Here is a 19,964-nt window from a genome sequence, read left to right on the forward strand (position 1 = left end):
TTATGTGCTGTGATGCGGCAATGTCTTAGTGGAGGATGTAATGTAAACTTTTGCGGTGGAGATACAAGATAGGATATTAGGATGTTCACAATCACCACATCAGTCTGACTGTAGCTTGCAATTGTACAAAAAACCCTAAAATTCATGAAAAGCATCATATGCCTCGTGGCGTTATTTTTTTTTTCCCAGCTCAAAATTCTTCACGCCACCGCCGCCGAACATTGCTTGCGGCGTGACGCACAGGTCTACCCAGGACGTACAAAAAAAGTATCGTATAGATCTAATATTACATGTGACGCACATCATATGAGCTTGACAATCTCTCACCTAGGACGCACCGCAAAAAGCTCCATGGGAGGCCCCTGTTCCCCGATTCCAGTCGCGCCTTTTGAAGCCAACTTCAGAACGAGTCGTCCTAGCTCTGATTTTTTATGTGAATCAGGGGTCTCCCAAACTGCCTGAAATTATCATCGCACCTTCTTTGCCTCATGCTGTTCAAAATTCCAGCTACTCGCACGGGGGTGATCTCCATCTGATGGTTCATGATGCAAATCAACAAGCTTCCATTGGATCTCCAGAACGCCCCATGAAAAGCATTTTGGGAGTATTTCCCAGTTTCTCCAGTCCAGCCATATATCCGGTAGCGATGCAGATGATGCGGCATATTGTTGGACACGCGATTGAAAGACACGTGCCTACAAAATCGTCGCTCCTCATAGTAACTACAACTGTTGACCTTGGCAGACCTGTTCGCTTCGTAGAATGAAAGCTGCCAAAAGGCTGCTCTCAAGCGCTATTCCAAACACGGTTCCTTCTCGTTGCGAGAGCACTACAAAAAATTAAATCAGCAAAACTTGAGAACCAGACCTAAAACGTTCTGGAAGAACGTGAATAAACAAAGGAAACAAGCTGGGCTCCCTATAAAAATGACTCTGGACGAGGAAGTGGTCTCAACGCGAGCACCTATTGTACATAATGCAGTCATCTCTGATGTCATAATCGCCGAGGCTGCTAACAACGTTCTTATTTTTTTCACTAGCTTTCACCATGGGTTTGAACGCGCACTTCATTTCGATGGAATAAAGCCCCAAACGCAATTCAGCGGAACGACGACCGAAAACCGAAATTTTGACAGAAAATATATGGGCTAACTGTCAAATTTGCCGTTTCCGTCGCCGTTCAGCTGTATTGCGTCGGAGACGAGCCAGCCTCGGGCTGAAAGTCTCCTTAATAAAGACACAAAAAAAAAAAAAAAGCTGTATTGCGTAGGGGCCTTAACAATCCTGAGAAAATATTATTTTGTAGTTTGTAGTCATCCTCATCTTTCATGTGGAGTGCTACTGGGTAGTAAATATAGTCACTACATGGGAAATAATTAGTAAAGCTCTGTTAATAAACAGAAAAACATATTTTTTGGTGGAAATATAGTTGCTATTGCAACTATTTTTACGGAAATTGTTTGCGCGTGATGCTATACTTATATTTTTAGCTACTTACCTCGCGTTTGCAATACTCTCGTCCTATGCATCTTTTTGTCGTATGTATACTGTAAAATGAAGAAAACGTGGTAATGTGTTGCTGATATTGACTCAATCAGGCATGATTCTGTATTAAAAATTTGGTAGTTCAAGAATTAAATTATGGGTCTGATGAAATCCATCCTAAGCGCATGCTTTCGGTAGTGCGATTTACTTTATCGGTAAATCTTCATATACTTATGAAAGTGTACACTCACCACCGCCATCCAGATTATAACCAGTATCACCATTATCAACGGAATCACGATGAAGGCAGACATGTTGTTCTCCAAAGTTCTTAGTGTGACTCTATTGTTAGTCTGTTTCCCTTTCCAGACCAATCAGGTGAAACAAGATTATTGCACGGCAAAACTCGGAAATTCACGTCAATTTCTGAATTCCTACTTCCGCACTGGATCACTCGCGCGATTTGATAGACAACTGAAGCATTTTGTAGTATCGGATACGCGAATTGTGGATACAAGAACAGAACAATTTGGGAAATATCATGCAGTTGCCTTTCCTTATCGCTTCATACACTTTGTGTGCGTTCGATAAAACCCCGCTGATGCGATAAGAAGGCATAAGTTCTCCATCGGATAAGACATGTGGAGGTAGATGGATAAGTGATAGGCGTTTGCGATTGGATCTACCAAGTGACACCAGCGCCTTACTGGAGTGAAGATTCAAACTTTTGAAAGCTTTAGATTTTGCGTTTTTCTAAACCCCTTTCTTCCCTTGGCGCTCCATGGTTTAACTCACACAGCGACTGTGATTTTTGTACGATTACCAATCTGAACAGAAAGTCAATTTTTGCCTTTCTCGTATACTAAGTATACGTAAAGGCTATATAATCACTCCAAAACCAAACTTTTGATAGAAAGCTCGGAGACCCACAGTGTTATGTACCAATCGACTCAGCTCGACGAATTGAGGTGATGTCTGTATGTGTGTGTGTATGTTTGAATGTGTACAAAATTTTGTAGACACTCTTTTTGGACCTTAACATTGGCCTAACTACTCGGGGAATCCTGTCCCATTGTTTGCTTTCAAAAATTGGTCACATTGGACTATGGGACCAGGAGTTATGGCCAAAATACTATTCTCTATGCGCAAATACGCTTAAAAACCCTCGCTCATATTTTTTAGTGTTTTTTTGCACGAGAAAGGCATCAACACCGCTAGGTGGATTAAACAGGGTTTTTAAATGTCATGAAGATCAACCTTAACGCTATTTCTGGTTCTAACTTAGCTTAGACTGACTGTACATATCAATGGTTGTTAATTCATGATTAATCAGAACTGAAGACACTGAAAACGGCCTTACCGTTGAGATCGAAATACGTATCTGTAAAATTACAATCAAATGGTGGAATTAAATGGGATAGTACTAAGGTTTCGAATTTCTCATTGATATGAATAAAAACCTAGGATTGATCCAAACATAGGAGTGCAATTTTTCCATGTTCTCATGTGAGCTAGTGTTCTCAAACAATATTTTATCCGGTTAGAAAGACGGGTGATAAACTCGTGAGCGCCGGTTTGCCGGATCGGATAATTTAATTTTGCGCCTCGAAATTCTCCATCTCTCCACTTCTTACGATAATTTTTACAAGCATATTCACAAATTACAAGCAAAAGGTCCGATACTGGATTTGAACCCAATTTTTTTTTTAAATCTTTAGAGCGCCCCCTCCACACGAATTATTTGAAAACAAACAGATAAACTGTTGTATTAAACATACTACCTACTTATCGTGGCGCATCGTCAGATGCAATCAGTTTGGAGAGTAATAATAATAATAATTTTTAGGTGGGAGCTCAGGTGAAATACCCTGGATGTCCATGAAAAACCACCAATTCGAGTAGGTGGGAGCTAAAGGCCCAATTTCTATGCACCAATGAAAAACCACCCTCGGGCGAGCACTGGCGCTTGAACCTAGCTATTTAGCAATGTAAAGAATTAAATAACTAGAATTAAATACAGAACCCGTAGCTTCCGGGAATGAAAGCACACCCAGATATGGAGTTATGCTCAAGAAGAATACCACCCATGTGATTGCCCGAGGAGGGAGTCCCTACTGGAGCTGGTCCTGGAACGGGGGACAGAGCGAGCGGCCAGCGGCTAGAGGAAGGAGAGGTGCAACACGCAACAGCGACCCTCTAGTCATCGGGCTCAGCCCGTGCCGACAAGGCAAAACAAAAACGGCAGCAGAAGAAATCACCAAGGCAATGCTGCACCTTCTGATGTTGCTGTGATTGATCGACGTCAATCACTCACGTTAGCAGGCCACCGGCGGCAGCGGATCATGTGGACAAGGAAGATGAATCAGTACGTGATCCGTTGCTACTACGTTTGCACCAGGATGGAGACGGATATATCTGGCAGACCGGCGATGCTGGAGATGAGGTTCCCTCGGTTTGCACCCCAGCTTGACCAGAACAAGTTGTACACACGCCAGAGAGCTATTATGTCACATAATATGCTGACTCCAGAAGACGTAGAGTACATCAAGCGGGAAGTGCAGAGGGAAGTAGGAGAGGAGGAGGAGGCAAGATCAAGCGATATGTCGAGAAGGAGTTCTGTTGGGTTGGATGCATCAATCGCAAGTAACCGTCGCGATTCGATTGCACCCGCCGCTCTAGGACCAACAGTGGGAATTGCAACAACAGCAATTGAAGGAAGATGGGCACAGCAGTTAAACAGTTCCGTGGGACAGACCCCATGTCCCGACACCGGATACCCAAGTTGCAGTACTCCTATCGGTTGACGAGTACAGTAAGCATCCTTAACCAGGATATTTTGCCACAGTACTTGGAAACCGTGGAGAACCTTGAGGAGCTGCAATTTATCGTGTATTCTGCTGCAGTGGCTGTTGTAAGAACGTTGGGATTGCGAACGCGCCCACAAGGTGAGAGTGATGGACGCGCACGCACCAAAGTACAAAAACACGCGTGGATGCAACGTCTGGAGACCCGCATCGCCATACTGCGGTCAAAGATTGGTTGATTAACACAGTAAAAGCAGGGGAATCGATCAACGAGGCTAGTTCGGAATGTTACTGAAATTGTGAAACCCACAGAACTCCGTGATCTCACCGAGGCGAACATAACTGAGATCTTCGACACCCATGTACAGCGGTTGAGTGCTTCGTAAACGACTGCGACGTTATGGAGAATGTTCGAAGAGGAATGAGCAAAATCGAATGTTCAACATCAACGAAAGGGAGTTCTACAACCACATCCGAAACGACAATGCCGACTTTGGCGAGGGCCTTCCGGAGATTGGAGAAGTCACGCAGTTTTGGTCCAATTTATGGGAAAACCCCGTCATACACAACGGCGATGGGGTGTGGATGGCAGAAGAGCGATATTGTGGTGGAATTGGAGACATGACCGCTATCAACGTGACCACCCAAGGCATACGTGAGGCTACCCGGTATACCAGGAATTGGGCTGCACCAGGACCTGATTTTGTGCATAATTTCTGGTATAAAAAAACTCACAGCTACCGGAATTTATCAATTCATCACTAGGGGTGTCACTTATCTTCTGCCGAAGGATCGGGACACTTTGACACAATTGCGACGTCAACAACCTGATGACCGAGGAACAAAAAGGGTGTCGAGGCTGCAAGCATCAGGTCATCATTGATGCAGTAGTTGTTGGGCAGGCCATTGCTAGTGGGTGGAAACCTAAGCATGGCGTATATCGACTATAAGAAGGTCTACGACTCAGTACCTCACTCGAACCTCCTTAAGGTACTGTAGTTGTACAAAATAGACGGTAACGTCATCAGGCTAATGCAGCACGCTATGGGGATGTGGAGAAAAGGTGTTACGGTCCAGGACTCTCAGCATCAGGAGGGGCATATACCAAGGCGATACCCTTAGTCCTCTCTTGCTTTCAGCAGAGCACTCAACCAACACAACTATGGCTATCATTTGAATAGTGGGCAAAGGAGTACAAACATTACCCACACCTCCTTTATTTGAAGCTTTTTGTGGAATCTGTGGAGAAGCTGCACCAATTCCAGCACCCAACCAGCGGATGGCATATTTTAATATAGTTCTGCATAAGAACCTTACAGAAACTGTATAATAATTTGGCATTTACAATTTCAGAAGACTAGGATGTTATCGATCATTTAGTAATTTGCGTTCGATCATTTAGTAATTTGTCAATAACTCATTCCGGAAGCTGAATTTCAAAATGTGTTGTATGGTGGACTTCTAGTGCGAAGGTTTTCTACAACTCTGCCTAATGGTTTGTTGTTAAAATTCAACTAATAACGGAGTAAGAGCGCTAGTCACAGTAACTTAAACTATATGATTGGAATTTTGTTATCATTTAGTCTAAGTTACTGAATCTATAGCTATTACTCTGTTACTAGTGGAATTCAAACAACGAACCATTAGACAGAGTTGTAGAAAAACTTTCGCACTAGAAATCCACCATACAACACATTCTGAAATTTAGCTGCTAGAATGAGTTATTGACAAACTATTAAATGATCGAGCGCAAATTACTAAATGATCGATATAATCCTTGTCGGAAGATTTTAATACAATTGTTGTATTGAAATCTTACAGATGCCGCGTCAACGAAGTTTTTTTTTTCCAATTTCGTTTATTTGGTAGGCTCATGCGTGTATAACACTTTACGGAGCCACGTTTCTTTGAGATATGTACAATCGACATAATCTTATTAATAAATTAGTAGGAGAGGGAAATAAGCCAACGTACTCGTGGTGACTCGAGGTTAGGTTTACAATGTTTAAGGATGGACGGGGATTAGGACTCGGGAATCAGGGAATCATCATAATCAAGGAATTTCAGCAGCTCATCCGGTCATTTGGCGTCGGGGACGATGTGGTGTGTCGTCGTGCTCGAAGAATGGTTCGAATGGGAGCATCTTCCGGATGGCCAGAGCTACGGCGCTCTACGGGACAGACAGACAGAGACAAAACAAAAAAAAAACTTTGAAGAAAAGAAAAAACAAAAGTATTAGACTTTTATGTCAGAGGAACAAAGAAAACTATAAATGGCTTGCATATAGACCACATCACGATCTCCCAAAACACCTCTTATCTCCTGGAAGGGTTGTTTACCTCGGGCCACTAGGGTATCCAATAATTGCTCTCTGGAGACGTCGTTTTCCGAGCAGAACCAAACTACGTGATCGATGTCATCATAACCGGCTCCGCACCTACATAAGTTGCTATCGACAAGGTTTATTCTGTACAGATGTGCGTTTAGTGAATAGTGATTGGACATAAGTCTCGACATCACGCGAATGAAGCCTCGACTTAAGTCCTCACCTCTGAACCACGCTCGCCCAGAAACTTTTGGAACTATAGAAAATAGCCACCGTCCAAGTTCGTTGTGTGTCCAATTTCTTTGCCAACTTTGAAGAGTACTCTGACGGACTAATGGGAAAAACTCGTTGCTCGAGAATTGTCTATCATAAACCTCACCTTCCTGTGCGCCCACCTTTGCCAGCGAGTCTGCCTTCTCATTGCCGTAGATTGAGCAGTGAGAAGGGACCCAAACAAAGGTAATCTTGAATGATCTTTCGACCAAAACACGCATCTGCTCTCTTATGTTTGTAAGAAAGTAAGATGCGTGCTTAACAGGTTTCATCGACCGGAGTGCCTCGATAGAACTAAGACTATCCGAGAAGATGAAATAATGGTCTACAGGCTGATTTGAAATTATTCCCAAAGCGAAGTTAATTGCTGCCAGCTCAGCAACATAAACCGAACACAATTCCTGAAGTTTTCGGAAGGTGGTTGAAGTTACATTGAAAACACCGAAGCCAGTGGATCCGTTAATGCGAGAACCATCAGTGAAATATCTGTTGTTACAATTGACATGTTCATATTTTTCAGAAAAATGGAGGAATTGAAAGATTTCGAAGATGATCTGGTATTCCTTGAATAGCATGTTTCATGGACAGATCGTATTCAATTGAGAAACTGTAATTGGTGAAGTCAACTCGAGGGGAGTATAACATGGAAGACAAAGATCTGACGATATGTAGTTGAGATAAACTCTTAAGAATCTTGACCGATGAACCAGTTCAAGCATATTATCGAAGTTGTGTAAGACAAGTGTGTTACTTGTTCCACATTTGATTAGTATTCTTAATGAAAGCTCCCAGTAACGGTGCTTTAAAGGAATGACTCCAGCAAGCACCTCCAGGCTCATGTTATGCGTTGAATGCATACAGCCAAGGGCAATACGCAAACAACGATATTGAATTCGTTCCAATTTAATAAGGTGGCAATCAGCTGCTGAGAGGAAGCAGAAGGAGCCGTACTCTAAAACAGAGAGAATAGTCGTTCTATAGAGTTTGATGAGGTCTTCCGGGTGAGCACCCCACCATGTTCCGGAGATAGAACGTAGAAAATGGATCCTTTTCCGGCATTTCTCTATCAAATACTCAATATGAAGTCTCCAGGTACATTTAGAATCAAACACGACCCCAAGGTATTTAGAAGATAAAGATTGGTTGATGTCATCATTCAACAGCTTTAGTTTCAGTTGAGCAGGGTACCGCTTCTTAGTAAACACAACCAACTGAGTTTTTTGCGGTGAAAACTCGATCCCCAAATGTCTGGCCCAAACAGTCAGATTATCTAGGGTACTTTGCAATGGTCCTTGCAAGACAGCTGCACTTGGACCTCTTAGAGAGACCACGGCATCATCTGCAAGTTGTCTGAGCGTGCATTGTCCTTCCAAACAATTGTCAATATCTTTAACATAGAAATTATAAAGCAAGGGACTTAAACATGATCCTTGGGGAAGGCCCATGTAGCTAGTTCTGGAAGTTGTCAGAGTGCCGAGTGTAAAATTCATTTGTTTTTCTGACAACAAATTGTACAAGAAATTATTCAAAATAACGGGCAATCCATTACTGTGCAGACTGTCTGACAGCACTTTTATGGAAACTGAATCAAAAGCGCCCCTAATATCCAAGAATACTGAAGCCAATTGCTCCTTGTGCGCAAAGGCCAGCTGTATATCTGAAGAGAGCAACGCTAGACAATCATTTGTTCCTTTACCTTTACGAAATCCAAACTGAGTATTTGAGAGTAATGCATTTTGTTCAACCCAATGGTCGATTCTTGAAAGGATCATTTTTCCAATAATTTTCTCATGCATGAAAGCATGGCAATCGGTCGGTAGGAATTGTAATCAGACGCTGGTTTCCCAGGCTTTTGAATAGCTATTACTTTGACCTGTCGCCATTCTGGTGGTACGATGTTGTACTCCATGAAACAGTTGTACAGGTCAAGTAACCGTCTTTTTGCGATATCTGGGAGATTTTTAAGAAGATTGAATTTGATGTTATCGCATCCCGGAGCAGAGTTATTCGATGAAAGAAGAGACATAGAAAGTTCCAGCATTGAGAATGGCCCATCCAAAGAACCGGGATCAGTGACTGATTCTCGAAATAGCGGTTCTGCTGGTACGGAATCTGGACAGACCTTTTTTGCGAAGTTGAATATCCATCGATTGGAGTATTCTTCACTCTCGTTGGTGGAAATGCGGTTCCGCATGTTGCGGGCCGTTTTCCAAAGTGTTGTCATTGAGGTTTCTCGCGATAGTCCCTCGACAAAACGTCGCCAGTAGCTACGTTTTTAGCCTTGAGAAGATTTTTGAGCTTTCTTTCAAGCCTCAAATACTCTTCAAAAGCTCAGACCTTCCGTGTTTACGAAAGGCCTTGAAGGCATCAGATTTCTCAGAATACAACTTAGTACATTCATCATCCCATCCAGGAGTGGCTGGTCTTCTTATGACAGATGTACTTGGAACGCGTCGTTTCTGAGCTTCCAGTGCGCTTTTATGAATCAATTCGGTAAGGAATCGATACTCATCCAGTGGCGGAAGAATATCCGTTGATTCAATACCAACTTTTACCGCCGATGCAAATTTTTGCCAGTCAATGTTCTTCGTGAGATCGAAAGGAACATTAACTGGCTCAGATTCTTGATAGCCACTTTTAATGGTGGTGGCTATCGGCATATGGTCACTACCGTGGGGATCTTGGATAACCTTCCACGTGCAATCTAACGATAGTGAATTAGAACATAAAGACAGATCAATACGGCTTTGTTGACCATTTGGTCCTATTCGAGTTACTTCACCAGTGTTCAAAATATTCAAATTGAAATCGTCACACAAATCATAGAAAATAGGCGCTCTATAATCGTCATACGTTTCGCCCCATCCAATACCATGTGCGTTCATATCACCCAATATCAATACTGGAGATGATAGAAGGGAGACTGCGCTCCAAAAATGTCGACGATTAATAGAGGCATTTGGAGGAATGTACACTGAAGCTATGCAAAGGTCTTTATTCTTCACATTTACTTGGCATGCGACGATTTCTAAGCCGGGAACAGTCGGAATGGGAATTCTGTAGAAGGAGTAGCATTTTTTGATCCCCAAAAGAACGCCACCATAATGATCATCCCGATCTTGGCGAATAATGTTAAAATCGTGAAAGTTGATTTCATCTTCAGAAGAAAGCCATGTTTCACAGAGAGCAAATACATCACAATCGGAATTGCGAATCAAAAACTTGAACACGTCCAATTTATTTTTTAGACTATGACAGTTCCACTGCAGCACAGTGATTGTATCTTGTATGGCCGTATTATCCATCGAAAGATACAAGTCCTGCAAGAAGGGGCCATGAAACAGTCAATTGCTTCAGATAACTTTCTACTGTTGGAATAAAGAGGTCAATGATTGGCCTCAATGAATCCGGAATATTGAAAAGATTCAAAAAGCGGTCCACGAGGTCCTTAAAGGATATCAATCCTCGCTTGGACGAGATTCTCTTTTCGGAAGTGCGAGTAGCATTTTCCTTTTCATTGATAATCCTAGCCGGATGTTTCTTAGGAACATCGGTTTTAGGCAATGGCGGGAATGTCTTAGAGCAGCAGGGATCTGCAGTGAAGACTGGTTGCTTCGGGATTTTCGGTGCGATCCCGGGGAAGACGGTTGCTTCCTCTTTTCGGGCGCGTGTACCTCCGAAGAATCATCCATGTCGGCTGCGTCAGAGTCCGATTCATCAATGGAGATGGAATCATAATAGTCACTTACTTGAACGGCAGCTGAAAAAGCAGTCTTTGCGGTGGTAGTGGCGGATGTGTCTTGCGCTTTAACCATTTCCGCATAAGACTGCTTGGAGCGCTGTACCAACGAGCGCTTCACTTTTTGGGTGCGTCTTTTGTACACCGGGCAATCTTGCAAACCATGGGCAGGATCCAAACCACAATAAGCACATTTTGTGGCTTGTTGCTGGCAGGTATCCTCCCGATGTCTTTGGAAACATTTACCACAAAGTGGTTTGTTGTCACAAAACTCGGCGGTGTGACCTAATTGTTTGCAGTTGGTACAATTAAATACCCTTGGTACAAACAAACGCACCGGAAACAACATATTCTCGATATCTACATATTTTGGGAGCATCGAACCGGCGAACGTCACCCGAAGCGAGCCTGACTTAGCATATACCTTTTTACCATCTACTGTGGTTGCTGAATGCAATTCCTTGCAGTCCAGGATATCCACGGTAGATTGCAGGCATTCTTTAAGCGACCTTTTCCTGCAAGTACATCCTTGCAAGTTAAGCTCGCTGCGTTGATCACACCCTCAATTTCGACCTCCCGCGAGGGGACATAAACTAAATATTCAATATTGTACGCCCTGTCGCCAGCAATTTCATTCGCCACCTGGTATGTAGGTGCGGTGATGCGTAGCTTGTTTCTGTTGATTTGATTGAATTCAAGCTTCGTAAAACGACGCGTCAAGTCTCGTTTGATGCCGAGAAAATCTAGGCTTTTTGCTTTCTGCCGGAAGTAAACAACCCAAGGGCCAGGCAAAGATGCCTGGTAAAACCGTGTGCGAGCCTCTTTTGGTGGCTCACCACCTCCCATAGTCTCTGCTTCCATTCTCACCCCGAGAGGTGGAAGGACAATTCTGTCTTATACTAACTTAAAACTAATAGGGAATAGATAAAAAAAATAATGGAACCAAAAACTAATTCAATAATTGATTTCAATCAGTCCCACTCCAAAAGGGAGAACAATAAAACAAAATCTGCCACTTATCTGTGCTGCTGCTGTAGGTAGCAGCGAAACAATAGCCTGCTTCAATGGCGTCGCCAGAAGCAGCTACTTCACTCGCCGACAGCGATCGCCTTGGATCCGTAGGTAGGCACCACACAATAGACTCGCACTACCGAACAACACCCGCGATGAGACACAGCACACACGTCTGGCTCGTTCGAACTATCGGCACGGAATGATCAACGAAGTTTCTATTTTTTCATTTTTTTATTTTTTTATTTTTTATTTTTTTTTAACTAATTTTATGTGCTAATTATCTAATACATGCATTCATCTCTTAGACTAGGTGTTCCGTGTTTTCTTAACACTATCATCCTTATTTGCTATATTTTTAGTTATTATTAATACATTTCAATTGCCTCTGGCAGTTAGAATTTTTACAATAGGAATTACAATGTTTTCAACTTAAACTAAACTTAACCTATTTTATACTAAGGGTACAAGGAGTTAATCGTTGCAATAGAAGATTGCAACGATTTTTGTCTAAAATTGGAAATTATTTTGTTGGACATTTGTTGCAATGTCTCAATATTAGAAATTCTATGAAGTTCATTGGTACTATACCACGGAGGCAACTTCAGAATCATTTTCAAAATTTTATTTTGAATCCTCTGGAGTGCCTTCTTTCTGGTATTGCAGCAACTAGTCCATATTGGCACAGCATACAACATGGCAGGTCTAAAAATTTGTTTGTAAATCATAAGTTTGTTCTTAGGTTTGTTTATAAGTGGATATAGACACTTAATATATTTGTTACATTTGGCTTGAAGGCCCTCAATGTGATTTTTAAAAGTTAATTTTTGATCTAGCAGAAGTCCTAAATATTTAGCATCGCTAGACCAATTAATTGGAACCCCATTCATAGTGACAATATGTCTGCTAGAAGGTTTCAAATAAGGAGCTCTCGGCTTATGTGGGAAAATTATAAGCTGAGTTTTGGAAGCATTCGGGGAAATTTTCCATTTTTGCAAGTAAGTGGAGGAAATATTCAAACTTTTTTGCAATCTACTACAAATGACACGAAGGCTTCGCCCTTTGGCTGAGAGACCTGTGTCATCTGCAAACAAAGATTTTTGACACCCTAGTGGTAAATCAGGTAAGTCAGAAGTAAAAATGTTATACAGTATGGGCCCCAGTATGCTGCCTTGGGGTACACCAGCTCTAACAGGTAATCTATCAGATTTAGAATTCTGATAGTTTACCTGCAGTGAGCGATCTGACAAATAATTTTGGATCAGTTTAATGATGTACACAGGAAAATTAAAATTCATCAATTTTACGATCAAACCTTCATGCCAAACACTGTCAAATGCTTTCTCTATATCAAGAAGAGCAACTCCAGTCGAATATCCTTCAGATTTGTTGAGCCGAATTAAGTTCGTAACTCTTAATAACTGATGAGTAGTAGAATGCCCATGGCGAAAACCAAATTGCTCATCAGCAAAAATAGAATTGTCATTAATATGAACCAAGGATGTTAACGATCATTCAGTAATTTGCGTTCGATCATTTCGTAGTTTGTCAATAACTCATTCCAGAAGCTAAATTTCAAAATGTGTTGTATGGTGGACTTCTAGTGTGAAGGTTTTTCTACAACTCTGCCTAATGGTTTGTTGTTAGAAATCAACTAATAACGGAGTTATAGCGCTAGTTGCAGTAACTTGAACTAAATGATTGGAATTTTGTTATCATTTAGTCTAAGTTACTGAAACTAGAGTTATAACTCCGTTACTAGTGGTATTCAAACAACGAACCATAAGGTAGAGTTGCAGAAAAACCTTCGCACTAGAAGTCCACCATACAACACATTTGGAAATTCAGCTTCTGGAATGAGTTATAGACAAACTACTAAATGATCGAACGCGAATTACTAAATGATCGATAACATCCTTGATATGAACCATCATTCTATTTAAAATAATCTTTTCAAACAGTTTGCTTATTGAAGAAAGCAAACTGATTGGGCGATAACTAGAAGCCTCAGCTGGATTTTTGTCCTGCTTCAAAATAGGAACAACTTTGGCGTTTTTCCATTTATCTGGGAAGTATGCCAATTGAAAACATTTGTTAAATAAATTAACCAAAAAGGATAAAGAGCTCTCAGGAAGTTTTTTGATAAGTATGTAGAAAATACCATCATCACCCGGTGCTTTCATATTTTTAAATTTTCTAGTAATAGATCGCACTTCATCCTAATTAGTTCCCAACGAAGGGTCAAAAACATTATCTTGATTGAGAATGTCATCGAAGCTCCGTGTAACCTGATCCTCAATTGGACTAGTGAGACCTAGCCTAAAGCAAGCAAGTTTTTGAGCCTTTTCGCCATTTGTTAATAAAATTTTATTTCCCTCTTTAAGCGCTGGAATGGGCTTTTGAGGTTTTTTAAGAATTTTTGTTAATTTCGCACAGGGGTTCAAACTGGGATCCAACTTCGAGACATTATTCTCAAAGTTGGTATTTCTCAGAATAGCGAAACGTTTTTTAATTTCATTTTGCAAATCTCGCCAAATAACCTTCAACGCGGGATCGCGAGTTCTTTGGTATTGCCTTCTTCTCACATTTTTAAGACGGAACAGTAGCTGAAGATCGTCGTCAATAATAATGGAGTTGAATTTAACTTCACATTTCGGAATTGCAATGCCTCTGGCTTCGACAATTAAATTTGTCAAAGATACGAGAGCATTATCAATATCACTTTTGGTATCGAGATGAATATCAACATCAAAATTCCTATCGATATACGTTTTATATAAATCCAAATCAGCTCTATGATAATTAAAAGTAGAGCTGATTGGATTATAAATGGCTTCTTGTGAGATTTCAATCGTCACAGGAAGGTGATCAGAGTCAAAGTCAGCATGAGTTACCAATTGGCCACACAGCTGACTTGAATCCGTTAAAACTAAATCAATTGTAGAAGGATTTTGACTGGAAGAAAAACAAGTTGGTCCATTTGAATATTGAATAGTAACCAAACAGAACAATCTTCAAATAAAATGTGACCATTGGAATTGCTTTGAGCATTATTCCATGAACGGTGTTTGGCATTGAAGTCACCAATTACGAAGAATTTTGATTTGTTGCGAGTCAGAATTTGAAGATCAGCTTTCAACAAATTCTTTTGCTGCCCATTGCATTGAAAAGACAAGTAGGCTGCAATGAAGGAAAATTGTCCAAAATTTGTTTCAACAGAAACTCCCAAGGTTTCAAAAACTTTGGTTTCAAACGAAGAAAATAATTTATGTTTGATTAATGACAATGGCGACCCCATCACAGGCGCTGTCAAGACGATCATTTCTGTAGATAAAATAATTTGGATCTCTTTTAATGGAGAGTTCTGGCTTTAAATAAGTTTCTGTTATAATGGCAATATGCACATTATGAACTGTTAGGAAGTTGAACAATTCATCTTCCTTACCCTTTAGAGAGCGGGCATTCCAATTTAGAACTTTCACACAATTATTTGGATCCATTGAAACGGAGTCCGATAACAATTTTTTGTGTGTACTTTATACCAACCTGAACAGCTTCAGGAATGGTATTTGCTTTGAACATTGCATCAATCATGTGATGCAATTGTTCAGTTAAAAAATCAAAATCGGAAGCAGTCATGCTACCTGAATCGGCAACATGACCGTTATTTTCCGTTGGGACATGGGTATAAACCTTATTTTGAGAAGAGAAATTTTGAGAAGAAACAATGTCAATAATCTATCTGAATATCTGAAGTCTCCAGCTTCCTTCTATTTTTTCCGCGCTTGGGCAGGACGGTCTTGAAACCTTGTTTCTTTGAAGGAAGTGGAGAATTCAGAGACTCCCCCTTCCTCTTGTTTTTGTTAATACTCATTGCTGAGCGTGGAGACGTGACCTTCCAAGAGTTTTTTTTTTCCAGAACGGTGTCCCTGCAGGATTACCACCGCTTGTCGGAATTTTACTTCCGCAAACGGGTCCAACGTAAAACGAAGGCACGGGTCCTTGCAAAGATCGTAACGGGATCAGTGGGTACAAATAGCGCTGAGAAGCACTGTTGAAATCAAAATAGCTTCGGGTAGTATTAAAAACTTCCTTCCGCAAAGAGAGAAAGAACCGCACAGCACGAAAGCACGATGCGGTCTGACGACAACGAAGTTTCTAGGTTTCCTGCAACAGAAGGGAACTCGCCACACGATAATCAAGAAAGAGCTGCAGGAAATGTTCTTGCATCGTATCAACGGTATTTTGAGGAGCAACAAAGTGAAGGCGATAAACACGTTTACAGTGCCCTTGTTGACGTACAGTTTCGGGGCGGTTAAGTGGACCAAGACTAACTTGGAGGCATTAGAACGAGCAGTAAGAGTGGCGTTCACTAAGCATCATATATGCGCCATCCAAAATCGTCCATTGAGAGAGTCACCCTACCACGTACAGTAGAAGGAAGAGGCGTCACCGATATACAAACACCTACAACCGCAAATTCTTTCGTAATTTCCACGTGGAACTCCTTTTTTGGAATTTCAGATAGACTTTTCAACGGAATTATTTTGGCATATTCCGCATAATTTCTTTTGTAAATCTTAAAGAAACTCTGTTGAATTTTTTTTAAATCTTCCTTGGAAAATCAGAAGAATTCATCCTGAAAATTCAGAAAAGTTTCCCCAAGCTATTAAAAAATCCTTAGAAAGTCTGAGAAAAAAATGCAGGATATTCTTTCAAATTTATAAGGGGTGGGAGTGGAAAGAGGGGTTAAGTGTAAAAATCGACTCGAAAAATTGGAGTTGTACATACTTTACAGTTTTTACCACATTATAACATTATGCAAGAATATACTTTGATGCTCACACTAATACTATGTTGAAATTTGTACAATACATACACTAACACGGTTAACGCTTGAACTGTAATTTTAGGTTTCGAGAAAAGTTGATTTTTGCATTCATAAAATCAATTCTTATTTGCACCAATTGTTCTATTTTCAAGTGAATTTATATCACAGGTGACCATTATAACACAATTAAACTAATCCCATTCAATTAGTAGTGGTTTTTACCTGGTTTACCTGGTTTTTACCAAGAGAGCAAATAATTCAAAGATTTTATACTTACCCCATGTATCAAACACTGCGGGAGAAGTGGATAATGTTCTAATAACGCAATTTTTTTCTTCCCTCCAGGGTTTATTTTGATAGCTGTGAATCTTAATATGTTCCTTCTTTGTTATCATTGTGATTTCAGTGGTGATTGGACTAATATAAATGAGTAAATGCCCGATTAATCCACCTATCGGTATTGATGCCTTTCACATGTTTTACATATGAAAAAAAATGTATAAGAGTTAAAAAAAATTGTATAATTCACAAACATTTATATTTATAACAAGTTTTGCCGTTGAATGCAATTTTTTGCGAACAATTTAGTTAAGGACAAATGCTTAAGAATAGCTGATAATTTTGTACGTGCTTTGCGCACACACATACATACGAATACGCATATACAGACATCATCTCAATTCGTTAAACTAAGTTGATTAGTTTAAAACCCTGTAAGTCCCATTTTTCCTTCAACCGATTCAATACGGATTTTTTTTCGTCGTATTTCAATATAAATTTTGGACATTCTGCTTCAAAAACGTATGCAAACCATGAAAAAGTAGAAATATGGGGTAAAATATATTTTTTTGATATCTTCTAGGGCTTCCAAATCTTCCTTGAGTTCAGATCTTGATGATCTACATAAACATCAAAGTATTTTACGAGGCTTCAATCCTAATTTGAAGTTGGCAATGCTAGTTGAGACCTAATTAAACTCAGAAAAATATATTAAGCTCTTTTAGTGGAATGTATCAAACCGTCTAAGACGAATTAAGTACTGTCCATTTAGACAGTACTTAAAGACACTGAAGACGACCACACAGTTGTGGTCGAAATACGTATCTGCAAAGATAATGAAAATTAACTGGTGGAATTAAATGGACAGTACTTAATTCGTCTTAGACGGTATAATTAAACTGTTTTTATCAAATCGCAGTGTTACCAAAACATAAACAATACTCCAAACTATTCTTGAGTTCAGATATTGAAGTTCTACAACACCAACAGAGTGATTCATAGGGTCCTGAGCTTGTACGTTAGTTGGAGCAACCCCTTGGGACATCATTACACCAGAATATGCAAATCACAGCATTCCCAGAGTTCCTGGGGTAATCCAAATCATTCTTGAGCTCAGATATTGGAGGTCTTCAAGACCAACAGAGTGATTAATTGATTTCCGAGCTTGTGTGTTAGTTGGAGAAGCCCCATGGAACATCATTACACCAGTATATACAAAATACAATATTCTCAGAGTATCTACGGTACTCCAAATCATCCCAAGCAGCACAAATTGTTTCACTGCTGAACATTTCACTGCATTGCAACTATTCGGAAAGAAACAATCTTTGCGTATGTGCCATCAAATATAACGCTCTTGCAATCTAAAAAGCGCAAGAGGTGGAGCTTACGGAAACATCCTTGGATTGCAGTAAAATTGCAATAATGTTGCAAAATACTACAGCGGAAAAAATAAAATAAAAATATAAAACTGGATTCGATTTAAAGATCTTGTGATTGACAGTCCTTCACTCTACCTCAGCACCATTCAACACTTCGAAGGGACTGCATGTTGACTCACCATAAAAACCATACGATTATGAAGTTTTGTACTCGGGTTTCTTGTTACTTGATTGCACCATCACAGAAAAAAAAATTTGAGTTGTCAAAACGTAGAACAATGCTAAATTAAACATGAAGACACATTCAACTTATCTGCAACTTAATTTAAACAAACAATTAAATTTTGAAAGACGCATTGAAGTTACATGGTAAAATGTATGCAACTTAATGATTTTGTTTCGTGTTTGCAACATGAAGTGCAGTATTCTTTGTTTGTTTGTTTCCAAATGTCAAACACGTACTGCATTGCAATTTTAATGAAACATTGATCACAATTCGAACGTTTTTGACATCTTGATGCAACTTTTTCGTGCTTTGATGTTTAATGAAACTGAATAGAAACAAGGTGCTTTTAGGAAGATGTTGCGTGTGCTACTTGGGATTCTTGAATTCAGATGCGTTATACAGATACAGATTTTAAGCAGTGGCGCGCCAATGCAAGTCCCGGTGGCGGTGGCGCACACCTCTAGGAGGAATCAAATTCAGAAATTAAATTAATTGGCTTCAAGATTTGGTTTCAGGAGATATGGACAGAGGATTGAATTTGATTTGGTTTTGAATTTTTAATTGATATTGTGTTGGATTTTGTCCATTTTGATTTTGTTATGTTTGAAATTTGAATTTTACAGTAATGTTCACAATGGATTTGTATAGCTGAATTGATTTCCATATTTTTTTCCAATCACATATGATATTTTGTTAAATTTGAAAAAGTCTACGTAGACTTCAAGGAGGTGGGAGAGGGGTTTTGGAAAAGTCTATGAAAGTCTACAAGGGGGGAAGGGGGGGTTCAAAAATGTGAAATTTCGATTTACGTGGCTTATGGACAGCTCCTTTGTTGCAATGCGCCAGACGGCAGGCATCGTCTGCCATACACTCGAAGATGTCGTTTATGAAGCTGTTCATAATGGAACGTACACACGGTCAAGCAGTTTGACCAACATTTACTCCACCTCTCGTTTATTCAAACATCCATCAAGTTTTACCAACAGCGACACGAACAATCAATTTATTCGACCAACAATATCACACACGAACGACCGAAAGCATCAACTCGAGCACCAACCATCAAAATATATATTGGGGTTTGTGCAACTTCACTACAAAATCTCAAATATGTTCGGAAAACCTTGACTCCACCCCCGACAACTCAAACCAAAATCAAACCGTTTTAATTTTTTCCCACCGAGCCGCCAACTGTCAAATGGTTTTTCGAACAACTTCACACACGTTCAAACAAAGCAGCAACCGAAGCGTTTTCTTGGGGGCGGAGTCAATGTTCGTCAAACTGCTTGACTGGTGTGTACGTTACATAATGCACATCGCTTTCGACGTTGTTCGGTGCTTCGTTCTAGTCGGTCTGTAGATCGGTCGCGAAAACCGGACCTCGGCTTGCCAGTATCGGATATCAATTGAGACAGTGGCCACGCCCCTCTGGTGGCCGGTTGGTGTCGGCTCGTTTGCTCCACCTTTCGTTCTAGACATTTTCTCCAAAGTGCGCAAATCATAATCGATTGGCGTCTGTAGCAACGCAAGCGCTCGGCGAGACGCTGCGAAAATTTATTCGCATGAATGCACACTTAGTTCAGCTCGGCATTTTTTGATTCTTTTGCCG

At 40.4% G+C, this 19,964-nt stretch overlaps 1 protein-coding gene across 2 annotated transcripts in view; it reads right to left on the reverse strand.

Moving 5' to 3' along the window:
- The window catches only part of LOC134218180 (septin-7), a 172,271-nt gene that overhangs the window by 41,953 nt on the left and 110,354 nt on the right, over positions 1–19,964 (reverse strand). Inside the window, exon 11 of one of the 2 annotated variants that reach the window (XR_009981274.1) lies at positions 1,498–1,546. The exons of the other annotated variant lie outside the window; for it this stretch is intronic. The gene's annotated coding sequence lies outside the window, so the exon portion shown is untranslated. The remainder of the gene's footprint in view (positions 1–1,497; positions 1,547–19,964) is intronic. 2 annotated transcript variants of the gene reach the window in all.

Source organism: Armigeres subalbatus, chromosome 2 (genome assembly GCF_024139115.2).
Source record: "Armigeres subalbatus isolate Guangzhou_Male chromosome 2, GZ_Asu_2, whole genome shotgun sequence".
Classification (NCBI taxonomy): Eukaryota; Metazoa; Arthropoda; class Insecta; order Diptera; family Culicidae; genus Armigeres; species Armigeres subalbatus.